We start from the raw sequence: 2,286 nt of genomic DNA on the forward strand, positions 1-2,286 counted from the left end.
GTTAAAGGAACAGTGTAGCAGCTCCACACACCCATTCATGAAAGCATCCCAGCTGACCCCAGAGTGTCTCTCTCTCAAGACCCCACTCAGCACAGCTGTATAGTACTCACTGCCCACTGCTCAGACCGGCACACTACATTGGGGTGACTGACCAAGGAGGGTAAGTGAGAGAGAGAGATGGAGAAAGAATGGTGTGTGTGTGACCGTCCGTCCGTCCGTCCGTCCGTCCGTGGGGACGGTGTGTGAGTGTGTGTTAGGCTTCGGCGGTATACCGGGATATTGTCAATTACCGTCAAAAAACAAAAGTATGAAAACTGGATACTGCCCAACCCTAGTATGTGGTAGGTACGCCTGGACGGTGGGTGAGTTTGTGAGCGGACATTTACACATTGTGCTGCTCACTGATGCGAGAAATGTTACTGTGCCCTTCACAGTCCATCCAGAGGAAACAACAGAGAAACACAGTGACGAGAACAGCAGAACCATGGAGAGCTCAGGCCAGGAGAGGTCTGATTATACATCTGTGCTTCTAGCCACGTTCTTAATCAAGGTGGAACACCTCACTGTGGTTTCATGAGTGTCTATAATAAGCCAGTAAGCTAATTGCAGTAAGACRCCTAAAATAAAAACAGTTGCAGAGCTCAGTGAAGTATCTTTGCAACAMTAGCTGCTAGCCTAGTGCTGCTGCAATGATGACACGAAACAGGTACACACACACAGCAAACTAACACTGCCATCAGTCAGCTCTGCTTAATGTATGTCTCTCACAGCAGGCAGAAAGCTATCGTAGAACTAAAGAAAGAGAGACATCAATCCCGAAGCAGAAACAAAGAAAATAAGAAAAACGATAAATAAATAGTTCAGAGAAATAAGAAAGACGAAAGAGGGAAGAAACGATGGTTATAATAGCGAGGATAAGACAGAGAGCAGGTAAATAGTAGGATGTAGAGACAGAGAGAGGGTATAGTCCCAGAATGAGAGAGGGTATGAGTAGGTGGAGAGTGGAGATGATGGTATATTAGTCTAGGTGAAGTACTAGGAATTTTAATTTAGTAGGATGAGAAGAGAGTTATAGGATGAGAGAGTATAGTAGGTGGAGAGAGGTATAGTAGATGAGAAAGATGGAGAGAGGAAGGTGGAGAGACGGAGAGAGGTAGGGGTGGAGAGACGGAGGAGGTAGGTAGGAGAGACGGAGAGAGGTAGGGGGGGTGGTGAGACGGAGAGAGGGTATAGTAGGATGGAGAGACAGAGAGAGGGTATAGTAGGGTGGATAGATGGAGAGGAGAGATAGTAGGGTGGAGAAATGGAGAGTCCAGTTGAAGAAGAGAAAGAGTGTGAAGGAGAGAGTACCTGACAGAGTGTGAAGGGAGGACAGAGAAATGAGAGAGACTAAGAAACACTCACTCCACCACTCTTCATCTTACATACTGTATTTAACAACATCCTGTTTAGAGAGAGAAAAGCAGACTAAATCAAATCAACAACAACTAGCCTCAGTAAGGCCTTGGTACATTGACAGGTAATATTAGATAGCAGATTTGTGGAGGCAGGCAGGCAGGTGTGTGAAATGAACGGTTGCTGTAATTACAGTCATCCAGATAGGAGCTGCTTCTCTTCTCACCATGTGTAAGGGTGTTTCTACATGTAGTCCTCTTTAAAGTGAACTGGGGTAAAAGAAAAGAAGCACGGCTCTTTGCCTTGGAATAAGGACTCAACTCTTTTGCCAGTTCACTTCACCTATTTTGTGTCTGAGTCCTCTTTGCGTTCACACTGCTATGTTTAGAAAGGAACCCAGATCTTTTCCAACATTCACTCTGTTTTTACAAAGTGCAGGACAAGCCATTCAATCAGAAGTGTGTTATCGGACAGCTAGATATACCTACTTACATTTAGGAAGCTAATAAACTCAGCAAAAAAAGAAACGTCCTCTCACTGTCAACTGCATTTATGTGTAAATATGGTATGAACATAACAAAGATTCAACAACTGAGACATAAACTGAACAAGTTCCACAGACATGTGACTAACAGAAATTAAAAATGTGTCCCTGAACAAAGGGGGGGATCAAAATAAAAAATCAGTCAGTATCTGGTGTGGTCACCAGCTGCATTAGTACTGCAGTACTTCTCCTCCTCATGGACTGCACCAGATTGCCAGTTCTTGCTGTGAGATGTTACCCCACTCTTCCACCAAGGTACCTGCAAGTTCCCGGGCATTTCTGGGGGGAATGCCCTAGCCTCACCCTCCATCCAACAGGTCCCAGACGTGCTGCAATGGGATTGAAAT

The sequence above is a fragment of the Salvelinus sp. IW2-2015 genome, linkage group LG16 (assembly GCF_002910315.2).
Source record: "Salvelinus sp. IW2-2015 linkage group LG16, ASM291031v2, whole genome shotgun sequence".
Lineage (NCBI taxonomy): Eukaryota > Metazoa > Chordata > Actinopteri > Salmoniformes > Salmonidae > Salvelinus > Salvelinus sp. IW2-2015.